The 24,411-nt window shown below is 44.0% G+C and overlaps 1 long non-coding RNA gene across 1 annotated transcript; it reads left to right on the top strand.

Moving 5' to 3' along the window:
• Window positions 1-4,953: 4,953 nt before the first annotated feature.
• Window positions 4,954-13,208, top strand: LOC131910732 (uncharacterized). Its single transcript, XR_009379204.1, has 2 exons — window positions 4,954-5,091; window positions 13,043-13,208. It is a non-coding gene; the product is annotated as an uncharacterized LOC131910732 (long non-coding RNA).
• The last annotated feature ends 11,203 nt before the right edge of the window (window positions 13,209-24,411 follow it).

Below are 24,411 nucleotides of genomic sequence, written 5' to 3'. Positions count from 1 at the left end.
TCGCCCTTCACTACCCCCACTCATGTCCAGGCTGTTCATGTAGATCTCATTCCATTTCTCTGTCATTGGGCAATCCCTGTGTCTTTCTTGGGGTCCTGTTTTCCAGGTAGCCTGCCTGGTGATGTGAGTAGCAGTCCAGTCATCCTTGTTCCACATCTAGTATCCTGTTATGAGTGAGTACATACCATGTTTGTCTTTCTGAGTCTGGGATACCTCACTCAGGATGATTTTTTCTAGATCCATCCATGTGTCTGCAAACCTCATGATGTCATTGTTTTTCTCTGCTGAGTAGTATTCCATTGTGTATATGTACCACATTTTGTTTATCCATTCTTCAGTTGAAGGGCATCTAGGTTGTTTCCATGTTCTGGCTATTACAAACAATGCTGATATGAACATAGCTGAACAAGTGCTCTTGTGGTGTGGTTGAGCATTCCTTGGGTATATGCCCAAGAGTGGTATAGCTGGATCTTGGGGGAGATGGATTCCCAATTTTCTAAGAAAGCGCCATATTGATTTCCAAAGTGGTTGTACAAGCTTGCATTCTCACCAGCAGTGGAGGAGAGTTCCCCTAGCTCCACATCCTCTCCAGCATAAGGTGTCTTCAGTGTTTTTGATCTTAGCCATTCTGACAGGCGTAAGGTGGTATCTCAGAGTTGTTTTGATTTGCATTTCCCTGATGATTAGGGATGTTGAGCAATTCCTTAAATGTCTTTCAGCCATTTGAGTTTCCTCTGTTGAGAATTCTCTGTTTAGTTCTATAGCCCATTTCTTAATTGGACTGTTGGGCATTTTGATGTCTAATTTCTTGAGTTCCTTATATATTATGGATATCAGTCCTCTGTCAGATGTGGGATTGGTGAAGATCTTTTCCCATTCTGTAGGCTGTCGCTTTGCTTTGTTGACCGTATCCTTTGCCCTACAAAAGCTTCTCAGTTTCAAGAGGTCCCATTGATTGATTGTTTCTCTCAGTGTCTGTGCTACTGGTGTTCTATTTAGAAAGTGATCTCCTATGCCAATGCGTTCAAGACTACTTCCTACTTTCTCTTCTAGCAGGTTCAGAGTAGCTAGATTTATGCTGAGGTCCTTGATCCACTTGGACTTAAGTTTTGTGCACGGTGATAGATATGGATCTATTTGCAGCCTTCTACATGTTGATATCCAGTTTTGCCAGCACCATTTGTTGAAGATGCTTTCTTTTTTCCATTGTGCACTTTTGGCTTCTTTGTCAAAAATTATTTGTTCATAGGTGTGCGGATTAATGTCAGGGTCTTCAATTCGATTCCATTGGTCCACATGTCGGTTTTTATGCCAGTACCAAGCTGTTTTTATTACTGTAGCTCTATAGTACAGCTTGAAGTCAGGGATTGTGATGCCTCCAGAGGTTGTTTTATTGTACAGGATTCTTTTGGCTATCCTGGGTTCTCTCACTGGTTCAGCTGGCTAGGCTGGCCAGCAACACCCAGGGGTCCTTCTGCGTCTGCCTGCCCAGCACTGGAATTATAGGCATGTGCTACCTGACCCAGCATTCTGCTGAAATCTAAACTCAAGACTTCATGCTTACACAGCCAACATTTTTCTAACGGAGCCATCTCCTCAGCCCCTGAAAATTGATATTTTTCCTGAAAATTAAGATTGAATTGTACTAATTGATACACTCTGTTTGAACTTCAGTTCCATATATGTAAAGTGATGGCAGCAATTTTGGCCTCACTTGCCTTCCAGACTTACTCTGTGGATCTAAAGAGAAAACAGAAAAGCACATCTTATGGCACGGGACTATGCAAGGGTGAAATCCTCGTTGTTGCTTCCCCTATTAACTGGGAAATCTTTTGGGCCTAATCAAATGTAGCCTTTAGTTTCACTCATGTGCCAGCTGCATGCCCTGGGTTCCTACAGAAGCAATATGGGGGTGAGGTTTATCTGATGTCACATGTGATTTGTTCTCAAAGTGAAGCAAGGGGTGTCTGACTCCTTGTAGAGATGAGCCCCTCAGTGATGAATGAGGAGGGCCCTTCAATTGATCCATTCATTTTTTTTCTGTGAATAGATCCTGCAGCCACTGGCAGGCTGAACCACGGCTGCCCTGGGAACCTCCAACATCCCTCCCCCATCTAATCCCCACCCCCACACATTGTCAAAAAGGCATCATGATAGATAGAGCTCCTGTGTGCCACTAGGTGAGTGTTTAAATCTTTTATAAGACAGTCAATGGCCTTTATAAACCCTCAGACGAGAATTACACTGTGTCTGAGATGGAGCTGAAAGTCAATGGGAAATTGATTCTGTCTAGCTGGTGCTGTTTCAAGCAGGAGGCTTGCTGGGTGCCTTCAGGATCAAATGTGCCATCTCCAGTGTGCCCTCAGGGCCTGGCTTGTCTCACATGGAGAATATTGAGATGCCAAGGCCCTTTTCTGGGTTGAGGCACACCACCCCAGCAGCTGCAGGCTCCCAGCACAGAAAGGCCTTGAAGGGCAGTGCTGGGTACCTGAGATGGTTATAAAGTATGTTTACCTTCCCAGGAATTGATACCAACACCAGCCTGATGCCATTGCCTGCACCCCAGGCAAAGATGTCGGAAGATGATAAATGGCCATTGATCTGGCTGCAACGGTAGAGCAAGGCACACCTACAATTACTCTCCTTTGCTAATGACCCCATTAGCCACTGGATCAAACACAGTTAGTGGGGGGTGATGATGCTGCAGTTATTTCCTTGTCAATACCCATTGGCCTGATCCATACTGTCTGCCAATGGATTCCCAAATAAATAGTAAAGACCCCCTCTTTGGAATTAGGGAAGTCCGTTATCACAGTTCTGGGTCAGAGAGGAGTGGGTGGACTTTCATAGATAAATCAAACAGGCACATTAATGGGAGCTGGTGGGTAGAAAGAACACCCACTTTGGAACCAGGAGAACGGAGGGGATGAAATTCTGACACCATGGCTTGGCAGTGGCACCTGCCCAGGGGACAGTTTCTTGATGTGTCACCTAGTGATGATCTTCATTATTTTGCCCCACCAGACTGCTATGGAGCTAAAATGTAACTGTAAACAGTACATGCGAGCATAATGGCTTGCAGATCTTCTCAACACCAAATGCCAATCCCAGAATATGAAGAGGTTGTCTTGTTCTCTTTTGTGTTATTTTCTCCCCTGCCCTCTCTCTCTCCTCCCTTTCTGTTCCAGAAGCACATAAACGGAGTCATCCAATAAAAATGGGAAGACCCTGAACCCTGGCCTCAGATAGTAGCATCCAGCACTCGCTGTGTATCATCTCAGTCCTTCCCAGTCATCTTTGGATACACAAGCTGCTATCCCCATTTCGCAAGCAAGGCCACCTGAGCTCAAGGACTTTCAAGAAAGAACAAACACTGAGGCTATGATTGTTGCAGGCCTACCTTCACTGATCACTCTCCAAGGGCTCCAGCCCTTTGGTAAGAAAGGCAAATGAGACTCCAAGGTCAGGACCTACCTGCAGTTTCCCTCATTAAGAAGGAGCCCTTTTTGCATGGTCAAGGTCAAAGTGTCCTTCGCATTTCTCCAAACTCTGCTGTATTTTGCAGAGGCTGGGACAGGTTCTGAGATTTTGACACCATGAAAAGGGAGAAGAACTGAAATATTGAAATGAAACTGATGCTTCCAGATCAAGGGCATTTTCTAATGGTCTGTGTGTTTGCTGGCATGCCGTACTTGACACCACCACCAGCACCACACAGATACCGCTCAGGTCTACAGAGCGCCAGCATTCCACTCTGCAGGGGACTGCAGGAGGCAGGCAGAAGGTTCAAAATCACTTATACTACCTACAAGGGAAGCCACAGCATCAGGTTCAGATGAGAGACAGAGTGGTGCAGCACCCCAACATCTCTGCTCCTCTTCCTTTTGGTTATCAGCCTTGGTGCTAGATAGTCAGGTGTCTTTGAACTTCAATAAAGGAGATCTTTTTGAAAACCCTTCAGGGTGCCAGAAAAACAGTCCTTTTCCACATCATCGGTCTACCCCAGGCAGGCTCCAAAAGAAGAGCAAACATCACCGGCTGCCACAGAGGGGTGGGAGAGGGAGCAGCAAGGTGGTGGAATTGTTAAGGATGAGGTCAGGCAGGAAGGGACAGCAGAAAAGAGCTTCCCTGTTGTCAAACAGAGACACAAATAAAGACTCGCTGGCAGCTAGAAATTCGGCTCTTAAACCCTGCAAAACGAGAAAACCTTCGCACGGTCAGAAAGGGCATATTGCCTGATGGGTTACAACAGCATGGAGCTGGATTTGACACAAAGGCCACTTCACAGTTTGCAAAGGAATACAGTATGAGAGACACAGAGCTCAGCCTCAGCTTTTCCTACCTGGAAGATGGGCATAAGGCAATGACCCATATGCTTAGGGGCAATGTTTCCATGCTGCCACGGGATTGACAAGCTGAACATACACACATCTAGTCATTCATCAAACAAATAATGAGCTCCAGCTACATACAGACACTACGCTAGGTATCAGAGAATTAGGCAGGAAGGGAACAAGCTTGCTATCTGCCTTCATGGGCTTTAAACTTAGCAGTGGAAAACATACATGAAAGTAATTATAGGGAAAACAGGAATGGCCTGGTATGACCATGAGACCAAGGAACGAGGTGAGAGGAACTCTTTAGATGGCAGTCGGGATCTGACAGGTTGGAGAAGTAAACAACATAATAAGGACACTGATTACATTCAGGAGGTTTAAGCAAATCAAGAATTACATTGAGAAGAATAACAGCCAGGGTTTTTTTTTTTTTTCATTTTTAAGGAAAACATGTATACACACAGAAAGGGAGATGGGATGGGAGGTTCTGTGTTGGAAGTGATGTGAATTCATGTGTCTAAACTGTAAACTTTAGAAATAGATCTAAAACAGTGGTCATCAACCAGGATTTATTCTTTCCCTCAGGATAAAACTGATAAAGTTTGGAAATATTTGAGTTTATAACAACTGGAAATAAGTGGGAATGGCTACTAGAATGTGCAGGTTATAGACAAAGCATGCTGGTAAATATCCTGAAGTACAGAAGAACAGCCCACAGCAAAGAGTTATTCTACTAAAAATGTCACTAGCTGAGGTGAGTCATCCAGATCAGATAAGGGCTTTGTATAGGTAGATGGATGAATGATAGATGATAGATGGATACATGATAGATATGTCATGATAGGTAGATAGATAGATAGATAGATAGATAGATAGATAGATAGATAGATGATAGGTAGACAGAGATGAGAAATAGATGGATAGATAGGTAGATGAGAGATAAGATAGATAGATAGATAGATAGATAGATAGATAGATAGATAGATAGGCAGACAGACAGATAGATACAGATGATATATATGTAGTATCTTGGTTTCTTTACCTGTTACTGGGATAAAATTCCTTGGCAAATCAACACATGCAGAAAGGGTTTCTTTCAGATCACAATTTCATGTCACTGTCCATCATAAGACACACAATCATAATTACAATCACAATCAGGGACACAGCAATGAATGCATGCAACACTCAGCTCACTCTCTCCATCTAATGTAGTCCAGGATTTCCCTGCCTAGGGTATGGTGGGAGGTGTACCATCCTGATCAATATAATCTCTCACAGACAAGTTTAGAAGCCTAGCTCTAAATCTGGTCCAGTTGACAATTAATAGTAGCTCTCACAGATGAGCTGGGACAGAGGTGGTGGTGGAGAGAATATTATGGAACAATGAGAAAAGTGTTTTTAAAATTAAAAATCTGGATGGTTAAGTCATAAGAGTTGACATGGGTCTCAAAACTTTTATGATGTTTAAAACAGAAAGAATGTAAGAACACATGTTGTATTAACTCCATTGTACACATTGAAGAACTACATGCAAACAGCGCAATGCTCCTGTTATAACTCCATATCCCATTAAGCATGTCCAAGTACAGGACAGACATGAACAAAATACACAAATATTTCAAAGTTATTTTAAATTTATTTAACTATGGGAAGTTTTGTCATTTAATTTCATTTGAGACAGAGTTTTACTATGTAGCTCTGTTTGTCCCGGAACTCACAAAGTAGACTAGCCTTGAACTCATAGAGATCCACCTGCCTCCTGGGATTAAATGTGTGTACAACCACATGCACCTATTGTTTTCCTTATTTGTGAAAAAAAATAAGAAAGGAAGGAAGGAAGGGAAGAAAGAAAGAAAGAAAGAAAGAAAGAAAGAAAGAAAGAAAGAAAGGAAGGAAGAAAGAATTCTGTTCAAATAGCCATAAATTTCTTCTGTGAACATGATGTTTTATTTTATTACATTTATTTGGTTGTTTGTTTGTGTTATGTGCATGCATATGTGTATACCAATACATGCATGTGGTGGTCAGAGGACAACTTGTGGGAGTCTCTTCTTTCCTTCCATCATGTGAGTCCCAGAGATTGAACTCAGGTCATCAACTCGGCAACAGGCAACTTTCTGCACTGAGATATCTCACTGGCTCCATAAACATGTTTTAGTTAACTAATTTGTCATCACAAAATAGCATTGTGTCAAAATAATTTGAAAAAAATAAGTAATACCATTGAATTGAAAGGTCATTATGCCTCCAGTGAAAACTGGTACTCAATCAGCCAGTCAGGAAACTGTTTGCCAACTGTTCAGCGGGTCCCCTGGCTGGGATGGTAGAAGGAGAACTGACCTATAAGCAAGCTGGGCTGTGCTGTGTTCCTACTCGGTGGGCAGACCTTCCTCGTCTGCATAATACAGCTCATACTATTCTGTAGAACACTTGCAAGACTCACATGAGACCTGAAATGTAGAGGTGCTTTGTAATCTGTCCAGTGGTTGCCTGTGTGGTGACGTGCATATACAGAGAAGTACTGAATTCAACTATAATTCATAATTTCGTCGTTGGCATTAGTCCTATACTACCTTTAACTCACTCTGTTCTCAAGAAACAGAGTCATTATCTGGAAGGCATAGCCATTTACAGGTGAGGAAAATAAAGGAGTTTTGATCTCCCAAATGATGGAATCAGGGTGGATACTTCTGGCTGAATAGGCAAAGATGTCATCTCCCCATTGCCAGGGCATCTGCCTGCTTTGCCCTCCTGAATGGTCTGTTCTAGTAAGAAAATGCCTTTCAGGAAGAACGGCCAAAGCTCCTTTAACTAGACATGCATACTTCAGAAGCTCTCCAAGCCCTCTGGAAGCTCAGCCATCTTGCATAGTGTTACTCCCAGCAGGAGGGAAGCCACTGGGCAGTTCTTCTCATGCCCTCCATGCACTCTCCTTAGGCTCCCACAGTGCCCTGCAGCAAATGTTCCTCTACTTCACAGCTACCCTTGTCAGTCATTATAAGCCACACTTAGCCAAATGAAAACATTGAAGTAAACAAGGAAATAACCCACTAAGAGTTCCCCTGAGCCTGGCATACACCCTTTTAGTGGTTCCTGGCCCATAGGAATAAACCAAATTGTGACCAAGAGGGACAACTGGTGATCAAGGTGAATGGCTCCTGATGCCAGGATTAGCCACCCTATATGTTGTTCCCAGGGGTCCCTGATGAAGGGGTCTCTTCATTTATTTGTTTTAAAAGGGTTTGGGCTTCTTTATTAAAATAAAAAACAAATTCAAAACCTTCAGAGACTTTGCATGAAGTAAAAAGGTCACTGGGTTCTATGCATTTAAGATCTTTAATTTCACCCGTAAATGAGATCTTCACTGTGACTTCTGCAATTATGAAAAAGAGCGGGGAAATCAGAGTGTGAAGAAGATTGATGGTTCTGAAGTGAAGAGTTCTGCTCAGTAGTCTGGCTGCCTTTGTCAGAGTCAGAGACTGTGTTCTGTGGGCTCCTTGAGTTGAAACTGAGGGAAGAAGCAAACATGCCCTTGTTCAGTGCCTCATGGCTGCTATGTGCTCTAGCTAAGATCTGCATCCTAAGCCTCAGCAGCAAGAACCCACCATTCCTTGGAGCAAAATCATTCCTACACCAGCTCTGCAGCCATTAGAACACACGCTTCCAGGAGGCAGGGAAGTGCATCTCGCCCAGGTGCTCATGATCTTGAAGGTTTCCATTAGGCAAGTTTTAAGCAAAGAAAAGATTTCCAGGAGCTGGAGAGATGGCTCAACAGTTAAGAGCACTTAATCCTCTACAAGAACAACCATCCATAACTCCAGTTCCAGAGGCTCTAACGCCCTCTTCTGACCTGTGAGAGAACCGCATGTATGTGCTACACATACCTATGTAGGCAAATCTCACAGACAAAATAAAAACAGACAAATCTTTTTTAAAAAGAAATGATTTCCAGTATCATCTTGGTGGGATTCTAACACTTATAAAAAATACCATTTTTATTTGCATTTTCAATAAATGTCTGTATGGCCAACTCCCAGGCAGGTCCTGCACACACACTTGCAAAACAAAAGCTGACTAGTACTGTGATAATTAATCAGTTGGCATTGACTGAAGCTCTTAATGAAATGAAGCATGAACTGTTTGAGAAAGCAATTGAAAGCCATCATACACGCCATGAATCATCTCTCAAAGGCACATTTATTAAATCAGAATTCATAACTTTGATATTTTGTCTAACAGGTTTGGTACTCTTCTGAGACACTATTGGTGGATAAAAAAGACAGATGTTTCCAGAGCTAGACTGAAGGGGGTGTGGGAACCTGCCTGATACCAATTAAGCAGACCAGGCAAGAAAATGCTATTACCCAATGTTTGGGGGATTATACTATGGTCTTAGGATAGAATTCAAAGACACCTTTGGTATGAATGGGCCCTGAAGCAAGATGGGGCACAGAACTGTGGGGGGGCCTGCCTGAGATGATCGGACGAATGTAGTGGCTCAAGAGTCCACTCATTGATGGATTTGGGAGATGGAGAAATGTCTTCATTTGGAGGAACTTTGGTCGAACAAGAATCAGATTGATGCAAAACCCTGTTTTTACTTGCTCAGGGTACCAGGGAGCTGGAGAATCAGAACCCTCTCTTAGTTCTGAGCTCTTCAAAAACACCTGTTCCTTTTAGTTGGAGCAAATATATATGACATCAATGTCACATCCAACGACAATTGTCCCAGGCACCTCTTTGGGTGATCAAATGAAAGTGAACTGCAAAGCCTGTGAAGATGTTTGGCTCTTTTGACTGCTGGCAGCATTAAATTGGTGGATCAAGGTGACATTGTCCCCCACAGTTCACAACTACAATGCTTCTTAGATCCTCATATTCATAAAAGCAGACCTGGAATCCTTGTAGATATCCCTCTTGTGCTAAAAGCAAAAGGGCCTTTCCCTTTTAACTGCTTTGACACAATGCAGCCATTCTTCAGTCTTTCATGCCCATCCCTTTTCCGACCCAAACCATGGTCCAGCTGTTGACTTAGCTCGTCCTTTGCACAGAAGACCACCTATTCAAAAGATGTCTTTCCTCCATTGTAATCTAACTCAGCCCCTGGAGCTGTGCAATAGGGTCATCTCAAAAGTGAAGCTGGACATGGACACATTTAGGGAAAAGTAACCATCCTATGGGATGGCGATAGTTCCTTTTATCTATGTTAATTAAACAAAGGATATCAAATTCCAAAGCCAAATGAAAGTAAAAAAACATTATATGATGTGAGCAAAAAATGCCAATGAATGCAACAGACAGGCTTCCAATCTCTCTTTCTTTTTGAAAAAAACTGTAAAACTGGTTATTCTACAGATGCACACAGCATTTGTCATCATCATCTCCTGATACAAGAGTGGAGTGGGGCAGAGGAGGGGCTGTTCCCATCAGGACAGCATTCCTCTAGTTCATATTAACAAATGCACCTTATGACCACCTGACTGCTGGGCCCACCACCCAAGTGCTTCTGATTCAGTAGTCTGGGGCGGGGGCGGGGGGCATGACTCAACAATCTGCACTTCTAAGAAGCTCTTAGGGAATGCTGATGATGGATGGCATTGCCGGTCCACAGCCTAACAACCACTTCTTAATACACAGAAAGCCCCACTGGCAAACCCATACAATTTCCACGAGACAGTGTGGGTGATATGAAATTCATAGATCTTCTGGCAGGGTGCTAGTGCCACTAAGCAGTTTCATTGTATTTCTTAGTTTGCTTTTATAAGCAGTAACATCCTAGCCTCTTAGTTTAGAAATATCTATAGAATGACAGAGATTGTGTTAGTCAGGGTTCCTTTCATATATATGAAAGGGATTAGTTAGAATGAATTACAGGCTGTGGTCCAGCTAGGCCCACAACGGCTGTCTACCAACAGAAGATCCAATAATCCAGTAGTTGTTCAGACCTCAAGGCTGGATGTCTCAGCTGGTCTTCAGCATACTCCAGAATCCCAAAGAAGTAGGCTCGAAGGCCGGTGAAGGAATGGACTTACCATCAAGAGGAAGGGCAAGCAGGCAAAGAGAGGGCCAGCTTCCTTATTCCATGTCCTTTACATGGCTGACAGCAGAAGGTGTGGCCCAGAATAAAGGTGCATCCTCCCACCTCCAAGATTCTGATTAGAAGTGGGCCTTCCCACTTCAAATGATTTTATTAAGAAAAAGTCCCTCACAGGTATACCCAGCCATTTTTTGTTTTGGTTAAATACAGATGTAGTCAAGTTGACAACAAAGAATAACCATCTCAGAGATGCTTTCTGACATCACAAGAATCATCAATGGTGATGAGGAAAAGGCTATTAGAGATTCTTTAGACCCATCCCAGTCCCAAACCCCAAACTGGGATCAGACAGGCTGAGACACTTGCCTGGATCTACAAAGCTGAGTTGGAGCTAAAACCCAGGTATGAGGAGGATACCTTGCTCAAGCCATTCCACCTAACACTTCTCTGAGCAAAGTGAAATAGCCTGCTGATTCTAGCAGAGTGGTTCCCTGTTTACAGGATGGGCCCTCCCTGGACCAGTGGTTCTCAGCCCTGGTTGGCTTCATTTTAGCATCCTCTGGGGAGTTTACAAGGATAACAATGCCAGGCCCTGCTTCAGAGATTTTGACCAATTGCTTGGGGTGGTGGCAGGTATACATAATATTTTTAAAGCTCCCCAGGTGACTCTAAACTGCAACTGAGCTTGAACTGCTACCTGGACCATGGGATCCTCAAAGGCAGAGTGTATTATTTTTTGATCAGGAGAACACTGGAAGATTCTTGGGGGAAAATGTTTTGAATGGAAATCTACAGCGGTGCTTTAAAACACAAAAACGAGAGCAGCAGCAGCTACTTAGTGCTTGTTAGAAAGACAAGCCCTCAGTCCTCATGAAGATCTCTATTTGGGAGCCCCACAGTCTGCCTTTTAGCCAGCCCACTAGGACTCTAGCCCCTTCTGAGGGATGCTGTAACTGAAGATTACTGGAACTGAGGAATGAACGGGGTATGGAAGAGCTGAGATAGAGACACGAAACCAAAAGCAGGGTCTGTGAGGAATCATTGATGCACTGCCCAGGAAAATGGCAGTGCTAGCAATTGTGGTAGGAGTCAGCATTTGTGGGAAGTGGAGGAGCAAGCTGCACTAGAACCTGATGAAGGCAAGAGGCAGAAACCAGGCTGGAGATGTTGCCAGGGCACTGAAGGACAGACTCAGGAACTGAGTGTTACTGATACTGGGTGAAGGCAAGAGGTGGAGGTGAGACTTAAGAAGTTCCTGGACCTTCTTGAGGGGTGGGGTCAGGAACTGGGGTCACAGTTTAAGTGAACAAGTGGTGGAGGACAGCATTCACTTCATTGGAGAGCAAAGGCCACCACCAATGGCATAGCACTCAGGTAGGTAAATGATTCAGGGAGCCAACCTTGGGGACTGAACAATATACTGATTCCAGGACCCTCTTGGGGCTGGCTGTGTGACAACTCAGCTATCAGTCCTTAAGCAAGAGACAAGTTCTCTGAACTTTACCTTCATCGTCTCCAATGCAAGCCCAATGCCTCATAGCAAGGGTGTGATAAAGACCAGAAAAGTAGAAAGTAATTACCAAAGCCATCTAAGTGCTTGCAATGAGTACTGCCCTAACATGAAGACTGCATGGGGGTTTCACATGGTGAGTTATGGCCCCAAAGCCACTGTCCTCATGGGGCAGTAAAGGGGATGGGATCATTTACTTAGTAACAAGGAACACAGAGCCCACCCAGATGAAAGTACACAATGAGGGTGATTCTTTCTACATTTGGTGGTTGGTTTCCAAAGCTAGCCCACCAAATAGGCTTTCATTCAGGGTCTCTGAATTGAGGCCCACAACCCTGACATGAGGAAGCCATCAAGCTCTCCCCACCTGTAGTTTGTCTACTCTACCCACCCAAGGACTAGCATGGCTGGCAGGAACACAACTGGCAGAGATTTGCCCTTTGAAGTATTATTTAAAAAAAAAATACAAAAGCAAAAGAACTCCACCTAAAGCAATTAACTTAAAAGCATATGGAAGGCACAAAAAGCTCTCTGCCTTCATTTCAGAGCTGAAGAGGGGCAGCGTGGCTTTGAAAATGAGCACACACCACAGGTGGCCACATTCAGTCCTTATGCCACCGTTCACTGATCACAGAAGTGTGTTCTGTGCATGGGGCATAAGAAGAGCTGAGTTCCCATAGCCCTGTATTGCTGCGATTCCGTAATTAATAAGTGTCATGCCTTGTGCTAAGCACCAGGGAGCAAAGATGAACAACGGGCCTTCATTTGGTTCCCAGACTAGAATGCTGGAGACATCTCTCAACACTATTAGGAGGGTAAAGCTATCTCTCCCATTTTATAGACAGGAATACTAAGTCTCAGATGGAATAGATAACAAGTACAGCAACTGTTTTGATGACTAACTGGAAGAGGTGGGATCTGAACTCATGACAGTCTGTGTGTCATGCATAATGAGAATGAGGACCAAGTCATTCCTCCTCTTTCTAACCCCTGGGATTCTCATCCATGAAACAAATGACCTTTTAAAAAATTCCTTGAGTCTGCACTGACTTCATCCATCTTTTTATTTGGCAAAACCCTGGAGTTTTGAGGTAAATACACATGTTTGTAGCCTATTGGATGTTAAGACCATCTATTCAAACTTGTCTTTGACAGATCAGCAATTGAAACCCAGAGAGGAGAAGGAAGTTCTCCAAGGTCACACAGCACAAAAAGATAACATAAGGTCTTAAAGGTAGGGTCTTGTAATGCTCAAGTGTCTTCAAATTTTCAAGTATGCACACAATTGAACACCGTGAATAATACCAATCATCATAATTAATTTTTAGTGGTCTCTCTCTCTCTCTTTGTGTGTGTGTGTGTGTGTGTGTGTGTGTGTGTGTGTGTGTGTTTATGCACATGTGCCCAGGTATACTAACCTATGTGTGCATCCATGGAGCTTACTATTTTGGATACATTGGCTGACCAGTGAGCCCCCAAGATCTGCCTCTGCACTTCCAATTCTGTGGTTCCAGACATGTGTCACTGCACCCAGTTTTTACATGGTTGCTGGGAATTCAAACTGGGGTCCCCAAGCCTGTGCATCAGTACCTTACCCACTGTGGGATGTTCTGTATGGCAAATGTGTTGCTAATTAGTCAATAAATAAAACACTGATTGGCCATTGGCTAGGCAGGAAGTGTAGGCGGGACAAGGAGGAGAATAAAGATGGGAAGTGGAAGGCTGAGTCAGAGAGACACTGCCAGCCGCCACGCCATGATGAGAAACAGCATGTGAAGATGCCGGTAAGCCACGAGCCATGTGGCATGGTATAGATTAATGGAAATGAATTAATTTAAGCTGTAAGAACAGTTAGCAAGAAGCCTGCCACGGCCATACAGTTTGTAACCAGTATAAGTCTCTGTGTTTACTTGGTCGGGTCTGAGAGGCTGTGGGACTGGCAGGTGAGAGAGATTTATCCTGACTGTGGGCCAGGCAGGAAAACTCCAGCTACAGTTCAGACATGTGTCACTGTACCCAGTTTTTACATGGTTGCTGGGAATTCAAACTGGGGTCCCCAAGCCTGTGCATCAGTACCTTACCCACTGAGTCATGTCTCTGGGCACTGTCATATTTAACTTTGACTACTAAGAAAAGAAACCCTGGAAAAAAAGTATGCAGCAGCTTCTCTCTCCAGCAAAGGATGACTCTTGCTTTGTTGGGGACTAAAAGGAAGCCTCTAGAGTGCCGTATCCAGTTAGCAGGAAACCCATTCTTCCAGGACAGATAAGGGGATTTACAAATGCCTCAAAGTCCTAGCAATAAAGCCTGGCTCTTTCATTCTTCTATCACAGACAAGGACCCAACAGAGGAGAATGATGAAAAAAGTGGCCACATAAACACACATTCTTAGAGTTCACTTGTAATTAGTCTATATTCATTGTGCTGTGTGGGTAGAGGAAACTGTACCATGGAAACTGAAAATCCAGATGTTTGTCTCAAGTAACTCATCTACCAAGTGACAGGCAGCTCATTCCCTCCTCCATATGAGAGCCAGAATGGGAGCCAGGCATATAAACCTTGATATTGTCTTTCCTGCCCTCTTCCCCAAGGTTCACAGTACCTCACGTGGCTCTGAGTTAATAATATTCTACCATTCCTTAATGTTCCTCTTATAGGCAAAATTCTGTCAGTTGTATATGGTGATATTTTATTTGTGCTGAAATGTGATTTTATTTGTATGTTAATAAATAAAGTTGCCTGGAGATCAGAGGTCAAAGCGAGCCATAAGCAGAGGCAGGTGGTAGTAGCCTATGCCCTTAATCTGATCACATGGCAGGCAGAGTCTCTGTGTGGTCAAGGACAGAGCCAAGCGTGGTGACTCAAACATTTAATCCCAGTACCAACCATAGAGACCTGGAGGTCTGTATAGACAGGCAGTGATGAGGAAGTCATGTGGTTGGGTTTAGAGACAATGAGAAGGCAGAACAGAAAGGAAATAAAAAGACAAGTCAGACAGGAAGAAGCTCTCTCTGGAGAAGTGATGGCAGCGAGGTGGTAAGATTAGGTAGTCGTGACTCTCTGATCTCTTTGGCTATTTGACTGTGTTTCTTAATTACTAAGACTGTTTAGAATTTTGTCTACAAGAGGTGGGTGGGTGTTTTTTCATCATTTAATGAGTTATGGATATTGTCATTGTTTACTATGGTTGGTTACAAGTTATTAATTGTTAATGGTCAAAAAAAAGCTAAACAAAGGAGATCAGATACAAGGTTCTTGTTTAAAAAAAAAGAAAAAGAAAAAAGAGGATATAGCAAAGAATATATCATTGAATCTACTCAAAAAAGGTAAAATACAGAAATGATAAGATAAAGGGTAGATTTTTGGATCTACTCAGAAAAAAGAATACGCATATGATAAGATAAAAAGGGAGATTATTGAATCTACTTTTAAAAAGGAACTACTTGTTTTAAATAGGATAAGTAATAAAAATTTTTATCTGAATTTGTCAAATGATAATGGACTGGACATTGTTAATATATATAATGGAGTTTTTGTCTGAATCTGTCAAATGTTACTAGACTAAACATTTTTAATGTAATTCTTGACTGCATATACTGTATACTCTATTGGATATAGTTTTCCTTGTATTAGTTATAAGCTTTTTTTAATTTTAGACAAAAAAAGGGAAATATGGTGATATTGTGTTCCCCAAAATATTGTGCACCCTAATAAACTTATCTGGGGTCAGAGAACAGAACAGACACTAGATATAGAGGCCAGAAGATGGTGGCACACACACCTTTAATCCTAGCATTCCGAAGGCAGAAATCTATCTGGATCTCTGTGAGTTCAAAGCCACACTGGAAACAGCCAGGAATGGTGACATATGCCTTTAATCCCAGGAAGTGATGGCAGGAAGCAGAAAGGTATATAAGGCGTGAGAACCAGGAACCAGAGTCTGGTTAAGCTTTTAGGCTTTTAGCAGCAGTTCAGGTAAGATTCATTCTGGATGAGCCCCAGAGGCTTCCAGTCTGAAGAAACAGAATCAGCTGAGGAACTGGCAAGTTGAGGTAGCTGTGGCTTGTTCTGCTTCTCTGATCTTCCAGCATTCACCCCAATACCTGGCTTGGGTTTGTTTTTATTAATAAGACCTTCTAACAATTCGTGTTACAGTTGTATATGCATGTAGCGGCCACAAATAGCCACCAAGTGTCTGCTCTCTCATTCCCCACCTTGACAGCATCTCTAACTGAACCTGGAGCTCATTGATTCACCTGGATTGGTTGCTCAGAAAGCCCCAGGGATCCTCCTGTTGCTATCTCCCTAGCACCTGGATTACAGGCATATGCTGCTGTGTCCAGCTGTTTTGCTTTACATGGATTCTGGGGAATAGAACTAGGTCTTCAGGCTTGTGCCGCAAGCACTTTACTGACTGAAGCATCTCCCTAAAAAAGTAAAAATGTAACCAACATGGTTGACTTCTCAGGAAACATTGGCCGTATCAATCATTGTGTGAAGGCAGAGAGAAATGTCTGCTGACATGAAGTGAAATCACTAGCAGAGTGTCATGCCCTTGGCCACAGGAAGACAGGGCAGATGCCCTACAAAGGAATCACTATACCACCTCTGACATAACCTCACTCTGTACACTGAGGGAACCACGATGGTTCTTCTGAGATTGACCTCACAGAGTTATCTTCCTTCCTATACTTACAGTACTAGAGAAAATGAGTACCAAAGTCCAAATTAAATATGCATCACAACTCTAATTTGAGCCTTGTGAAAACTCCTAAAAGTTGACCATGGGCTCTACCTCATGACTTGAACCTTTTGTTGATAAAAACAAACAATGTGTTAAATATACAGAGATGCATGCACCTAACAATGTTCATTGTCACAAAGAAGTTAAAAAAAAAAAAAACTATATTAACCTGACCTGGCTGACTTTCCATATATGACAATTTTCCATAAGCCAAGTACATGGGGTCAGGGTAGCAGAGACACTGTCATACGCAAGTCTCACATCTCTGTGGGAGGAAAGGTAGGCTTCTCCCAGAGTGAAAGACCATCATTTATTTGATCAGTTTCCTAGGGATGTCAACGCTATCTGAAGACTAGAGCTGTTTCTTCAGTCTAGTCAGAATCAGAAGAACCCTAGGACAAGACACAAGCATCAGAGAAGTTTCCTGAAAATGCATGAACTTGTCTATGACCATACCACCCTGAACACTCCCAATGTCATCTGATCTCAGAAGCCAGGCAGGGTTTGGCCTGGTTAGTACTAGGGTGAGAAAATAGATGAACTCACATTAAGTATAACCTGTACATGTATATTCAATATTTAACAATTATAAACCTTTTTTCTCCAACAAAACGGCCCCCAGCTTATACCAATTTGTGTCTGTGGTCTGTTTTGTTCTTCCAAATCTGGTGCTCAGTCCAACTCTTGGCACACAGTGTATGCTCAGTAAATTTTTGTTGCCTGATTCAACACATCAAACGAGTGAAGAAGGAACATGGTATCTATTTTGTAGTCATTCTTTGTTGGATGCCCTCCCACCAAATTACAGTCAAATACTATCATTCTCAATCTCACAAGAAGTACCAGCAGGGTATTTGAGGAGTGGGTGACTCGGAGTTAGAGTGTGCGTAAATGGATACAGCAGAATCAGGTTGAGGCTCTGGGGGAGAGGGGCACCATGTATGGCTTCCCCACTGCAGCTGCTCTACAGTAAGACTCCGGTTTGGGGACTCTTGAAAGGCTTTGCAGGTGATTCTTACAGCGGCCAGGATACAGGGTCCTATAGCAATGGTCCTCAGTGTCCTCCCCAGAAGAGTAGCCTCAGCATCATCTGGGTACATGCTAGAAATAAGAGTATATTGGCTTGGTGCAGACTTACTAAAGACAAAACACGGGGGTTGTGAGGACTTTACAACCCCGCAGGTGAGTGTGTGAGCAAGCCAGTAATCAAAGCCAGACTGCTGCTCCTTGAGAGACTCCAGCCCAGCATGGGAGGATGGGGCAGGGTCCCTTCCTTCTGCTCAGAGCCTGAGACACAGAATGGAGACTGCAGGAGCAGCAGCAGCCCCAGGGTACATGTCACTGCTCTCCTGTTCTAAAAATTGCTACATCTGTACATGCAACTGCTAATAAAAATGTCTGCACTGTGGGGTTGAGAGCTTTATTAATCACTGCTTGAGTGCTCCGGATCGCCCCTTTCCAGATGGAGCGCATGCTTACCAAGGGCAGCCTGATACTCATCGTTTTCCTACATCCCAGCTCTAGACCAATGGGGATGTCCCATGAAACTCCATTATCTTCCGGTGGGCTTCTCTGGGTTCTTTCTGCATCCTCAGGTCCTTCCTGATTTGCTTGTTCTCTTTATTCAGTCTCTTCTTATCTCAGGCCCACACAGACTCTATTTTAATATCCCAAGAGCCAGCCCTTTGAAGAGACAAAGTTTGACCTTCTCAGCCTCAGAGGACAGCTTAGGAACACCAGGAGAAAAGGAAAATCCCTTTAGAAATGCCAAACTGGAAAGCAGAGACAACAAAAGAAGACCATAGCATCCCAACATATAAAGGACGCACAGGAGGCAGGGGCTCAGAGATTCAGTGTCACACAGACCAAGAGTAATAAGAATGAGACCACCTCAACTGTGTCCCATATCTGAGCTGCAGGTTGTACATCTACACAGCTTCCACACAGCTAAAGTGAGGCACCATGGGCTATTAGGACATACTCAGGAGTCTATCAGAATATTAGACATTATATGGTAGTTTTCCTAGGCTCTTGATGGAGCAAAGAAGGGATAGAAGAAAGGAAGTAAGGGAAAGGTGAGGAATGAAAAGAAAGAAGCTTGGGAAAGGAAAAGGAGAGAGAGAGAGAGAGAGAGAGAGAGAGAGAGAGAGAGAGAGAGAGAATGAGACAACACACACACACACACACACACACACACAAAAAGACTAGACACAATTCTCTATCTGTCTCTTGAGACCTCCTTTTGCACCCAGTGTGGTGCTCTGAAAACCCCACAGCAGGCCCAGTGCAGCAGACCAATCTTATGAGATACTGGTACATGAGGAGCCCCAGTCAAATGATAGCGGCTTTACTGGAGAAAGAGTAAAGAAAGGAGAGAGATAGAGATAGAGAGAGATGATAGAGAGAGAGAGAGAGAGAGAGAGAGAGAGAGAGAGAGAGAGAGAGAGATAGATGGATGGATGGGTAGGTGGGTGGGTAGATGGATGGATACATACATACATACATACACACATACATACATATCAGAAAGAAGATAAAATGGTGGCACAATAATGACAGAATAATAGCCTATGCTTACACATTTCCTATGCACCATGAGCATTGTCAAGGCTTCCTGAGGACAGTCTTCCTCAAAGCTGCTAAATGAGGAGGTTTCCAGTGGGTAGGGAAACAAAAGGCAAGGAAATCTGACCAAGATGTCCAGGGATCAGGCCTGCCTGTCCCCTCCTCACTCCCTCACTAAATTCAAGCCCTCGGTGCCCCTGTCTTAGGGGGAGAATGGTGGCCATAGCACCCACCCTGCTGTGTCCTATGAGGGCACACCGTTGATTGGCAGAAGTTGAGAGCTCAGTGATGGCAGCTGGAATGAAAAGACAGATGAGGATGGTACAAAGGATCTGTTGCTGAATGTTCCAATCAAAGCCACAACCTCCAGCCAGACCTGACATTTCATTGGCATTCAGGAAATAGGCTTGATAGGAAATAGGCACGTGTATAGATAGGAAGGATTGTACTGGCCCTTGGTCACCCTGAATTTTCCACGTGGGATTTCCCAGGTCTATTACAGCATGTTCACACTCAAGGCATTGCTCACAGCTCCAAGGGCTGGCAGGACTCATGCCCATACTACACTCATCTCATTTGGGCAGGTATCCTTCCCCCGACTTCCACCCCACCCATACACCTGCAGCCTGCCTGCATCCCTGTCCTAGCGATGTGTTTCTCCTCAGTCTGGATTCATTAAGAAGCCCCTTCTCAGACACCAGAGACTGAAATTACAGCATAAGGTGGGGATTGCCCTGCAGGGAACACAAGAAAGGAGCCAACTCCTTCTCTGGAAATAGTAGCAGATTCTGCACCAGACTGAGATGAATGACAGCAGGCTCTGGCTGTCAATCGTGCCACCTTCGATTTCTTCGACAAAGTACAAGTAATGATGGCTTCCTGGCCAGGTGTTCTAAGGAATGGGTCCACGTGTTGAAAGCTCAGTGAGTGGAGACTCCATACCCCTCAGTCTTTAACCACACGGACATTTCACACAGCCACCATCTCTGTCTGACACTGCACCCACCTCCACATCAGCGTGCTTCCTCTTCTCCATTTCCAACCTGCTCTGGAATGGGACACTAGCTGTATGCATGACACCAGCTGGAGCTATGTCTCAGGTCCTTCCCACGGCAGGCCCTGAGAAGAGCCTGTGAGGTAGAAGGGACGAAAGCACTGGTGTCCACTGCGACTGCCTGGTTCCACCTTCCATCCACAGGCTCATTCAGAATGCCACAGTTCCAGCAGGAAGCCCTCTCCAACAAGGGCAGCTCCTTCTAGGTTCCAGTAACTTGGCTAGCTCCCCTTGCTGATTGAGCCTCAGTATGGCAATAGCTCCATTGTTTTGCTGTTTCCAAAGTGCGCCACCATCCCTGTTTTCCCCTTAGCCATCCCATCCCCAAATGTCATAAATGTTATTGACCTCTCCTCTATTCCCCTATTAGAGGCACCACGTTTTCTTCTGGGTAGAAGGATTCTCTGAGGTTGTAAATTCTCCCCATCATTTAAAGCACATCTATCAAGACCACTTTTTCCATGGCCAGACCAGACCAGTCTTCCATGACATCTCTGTGCTGCCTTCTCACACACTGTCTAGCCAGTCATCCTCTGCTTCATATTGTCACACCTCAGTGCACACACAATCTTCCCTTCAGTCCAGAAGGGTGCAGACCCCTCCCTGTTCACTCACCATTGCTCCACCACTCAGTGCAAGGCCCGTGTGCTCTGCAGAGCCTTAAGAGACCAATAAGCATTTTCTCCTTCCCTCTTGCACCCTGGAAACCTCTGCTTCAATCAACATAGCTCTTTTCAACACCAAAGACTTTTCATGATGACCTTTTCCCAGCCTGTGACTCAAAGGAAGATATGACCTGGGGATCCACACAGAAGCATTCTCTAGTCACTCCCCTCATGCCTGACTGCCTACATCTGCAGAGAACCTCAGAACATTGAACCTGGAAAAGAGGAAGATGGCTTATTCCCAATCCCTCATCTTCTTGATGAGTAAGTAAGTGTAAAAACACATCTATAAGGAATCCCCAGATAACACTGATGCATTTGTAGAGAGAGACACACACCAGCACATGACCTTTAGATATGGCATTTACTAAGGTCTTGTGTGTGCCAGGCACTGTGGCATGATCCAAGGAATCTCCATGGAGATACTCAGGCACTGCACTTGTGTGTCACACAACGATGTTCTAGACTCTGATACAAGGCCCAAGGAGTCCCATGCATCAGCAGCATCTTGCAGTCTGTTGGCTGTCATTAAAGAATGACACTGAAGTCAGTCAAGTACACTAAGAGGAAATGAGAAGTGTCTTAATTCAGAACAAAACTTATGGGTATCAAAAACTCAGTCATCAAGAGGTACTTTAATGTGATTTTTACAAACCTCCAAATTAATACTCTCAAATCCATAAGGAACCAAATAGCAAAATGTTAAATGCAGATAGCATTCCTCCTTATACTGGCCCAGCTTTGCTTCACTTTTCTCCCACTAATCTCAGTACTATACCCAATAAAACTTTAATTACAATGTAAAATGGACAGTTTGATAATTTGAACTTTTAAAATAGTGTGTCCAATGTTCTTTAACTTGGTCTTTAACAATGTTCTTTAACTTTTTGGTGTCCAAAGATGAGTTCCCATCTCTCCTCATCAGGGCAGGCTTACTAGCAAAACATTTAAAATATGCAAATATAAAGCTGACTCAGCTATCCTGATGAGTGGAATTTAAAAAAAAAATCTGATTTTCAAGATCAAACAACAGACTTCAAACCATGTTGTGCTTGGGGGTGACACTGTCAGCTCTTAAAGCTGTGATTTCACACTCCCTTGATTTGGGGGTTGTGGGGAAGGGGTACTTCACTGGAAAAGAATTGAGTGATAGTCTCCTGGTAAATCAGGTGAATGACTTCATCCAACTTTTGATAAAAGGAAACTAAAGTAGAAGAAGCCTTAGTGTGAATTGTCCCATCTTCTTGAATAAGTAAATGAGGAGAGTCCAGAGAAGGGGCTGGCTAGTTGCCTGGTTAGGTTAAGACATGTGATCCTTTTCCAGCATTACCAAAAAGTAACCAAAACATGTGTCCAAAATATGCCTCATCTGATGTCTTAGCCCACTTCTCCCCAGACCAAGCACACTGAACTTTTGAAATAACAGGTTAGAAAACAGAATTGTGTTCATGTGGTTCTTCCCTGTCCCCCCATGGAGCTTGGTAGATATCAAAAACATCATAATTCCAGGCACTCTTTGCATTTTGGAAGATCAGACAGCTCCCAATGAGTTCCCAACTCCATCTAATTATGACCAAAGGTGACCACTAAAGATAGAAAGTTGGGACTCTATTTGAGATACTTGGTGCCACCTTCACCAAATGTGTCCTGGTCCAGGCTCCCTCTGTGGACGAGTCTATTTGCAGTCATCAACCTCTTTCCTCCCATCTCTGGCCAGCATGGTGTGAACTTCAAGATGGCTCACAAATCATGTTTACAGAAGACTTCCTTGATGTGCCTTTAGTAATCCTATTGCCTTTTCTGCACCTGTCCATTTATGTATTCATTCATTTGTTCATCCATTCCACAAATATCTAGTGAGATTCTGAGGACCCAGTGGCAGGGGGAGCTCAGCTGTACTTCACCGAGTTTGGCATCTCCTTTTCCCCTGAGGCCTGTTTTCTCCCTCTCTTGTGATAAAGCAGTTACACCATGTACTCCACTGACATGTTCTCCTTTGTTCTCTTGACTTAGCTCTAGCACCTCAAAGCCAAGTCCTATTCTTTTTGAACCCTCTGGCACAGCAAGACCACACCCAGAACAGTACTCTGTAAGATTATGGGTGAGAGACCCATCTTTGTTGATCTTGAATCAATGTCCCAAGGACTCTGCTGGTTACCATATCCACGGCCTTGCCCTGTGACTATTTCCATCTTTCCTCAAAGTCTCACTTGAGGTGCCTAAAGGGAACAGTGCTGTTTTTCCATCAAAGACAGTATCAGTGAGCTTGGGCAGGACTTTTCTCCACAACTCTAATCAGTGCTCATTCTTGAGGCAGCTGTCCAACAGGCTACTGAAGGAGTTTGGGAGGCAGCATGCCTAATGTATTGCTTTTGATTGGAAAGTGAGAAAAGAGCTCTCCGTGACCTACCCTCCTTAATTGCATGAAGTAAATACCTCCTCAAGTATAGCCACAGAAGCCTGATTGAGTCTTTGCTTCCTGGCCTCCTATCTGGCCTGCTGACCAGCAGAGGGCAAGTGGAAAGCCAACACCTGCTGAATTGCATAAGCAAAGGGGCTGCAAGCACATCTGCTGGAGGCAGTGGGATTCTGCAGCATCCGTTCTTAATTTGTGCTCCTGTTCCCAGATTCCTCCTATACAGCTACAAACCGTGTTCACATCCTAAACCTTGTAATGAATTATGGATTTGCGTATGAAGAACCATACCATAGCAGAAGGGGCTTCAAACCTCAAAAGCCATTGAGGTCACTTAGAAGGATTCAGGAAATGGAAACCAGAGCCCGAATCTCTCCACTAGCCTGGCTCTTGTCTTTCCTGATCTCTTCCCTAGATTTGTGACAGGGACAGGCATTTCTACCACAGCCCCCCAAATGGGGCAGGAACAGACTGGATAATCCTATAACTAGACCCGAAGAAGGCTGTGGTAAAGGCAGTGCAACTTTATGGCAACAGCCACAGCCAGTTCATGGACCCAACAGGAGTGGCCCACAGGTGACAAATACCCAAGCACTTTCTCCTTTTCTATCAGACCTCCTGTTCACTCACATTGGCCACAAGCAAGAGGAAGCTAAAGTATAGAATGGGCTGATATTCCAGAAAGATCAGCTTCCTAAGACAGAAAGCAAAGGACATCCATACTTATGCAGGTCAGGAGACTGTGTGCCCAATATAAGGATGTGTGAAGTCACACTGACTGCTGAATGATTGTCAGTAAGATGACATGATCTCACTTTCCCTGAGTCCTCTGGCCACCGGGATTCGCATAGTCTCTTCTATTGAACATCCCACAACCTCTGCCCCTCTTTCTAAAAGGCACTCTCTACCTTGAAGGTAAATCAGTCTTTCAGCTCCGAGAGGGGCCAGTCCCTTATGGTCTTGATTTTGTTGGGTTGTCACAGTTGTGTTAGCTAAGACTCTGAGAAATTCCTAGTCTTACAGCCTCCTGTGCCATGCCCAATGTTGTGTAGCAACAGCCTGATTTGTCATGATAATTGA

The sequence above is a fragment of the Peromyscus eremicus genome, chromosome 5, assembly GCF_949786415.1.
Source record: "Peromyscus eremicus chromosome 5, PerEre_H2_v1, whole genome shotgun sequence".
In the NCBI taxonomy this organism is placed as follows: Eukaryota; Metazoa; Chordata; class Mammalia; order Rodentia; family Cricetidae; genus Peromyscus; species Peromyscus eremicus.
This window is presented reverse-complemented; position numbering and strand designations above follow the sequence as displayed.